Source organism: Trachymyrmex cornetzi, unplaced genomic scaffold (genome assembly GCF_001594075.2).
Source record: "Trachymyrmex cornetzi isolate Tcor2-1 unplaced genomic scaffold, Tcor1.1 scaffold220, whole genome shotgun sequence".
Classification (NCBI taxonomy): Eukaryota; Metazoa; Arthropoda; class Insecta; order Hymenoptera; family Formicidae; genus Trachymyrmex; species Trachymyrmex cornetzi.
The window spans coordinates 44,315-44,698 of NW_017296848.1; positions in this window are offsets into that span (position 1 = coordinate 44,315).

A 384-nucleotide genomic window follows, 5' to 3' on the forward strand; every position below is an offset into this window, starting at 1 on the left:
CTTATGTGTGTCGTTCGTGAATGTTTGTAGAGTCATAGCGTTTTTCTAAAAAAAGAAAAAGAGCGTTGACATTTCAAAACGTGTATCCAACACCTTACTTTCGATACCTTAAATTCAATACCTTTGTATAGTCGTGTTACGAAGGATTTAAATACATGCAGGATCTTTCCGAGATACAAATTTTTCATTTATTAACGTTTAAATCGTATACGATTCTTATTTGTGGCTATCGATAATGTATATATACAGATTATTTTATTATATGAAATAATTAGAAATATGCGTTTTTTTTTTTTAGATAAATCGAGGTGAGTGATTAAAATCATGATATTAAAATAAATCATCTGATTATATGATATACATATATATAATGATATCATATGA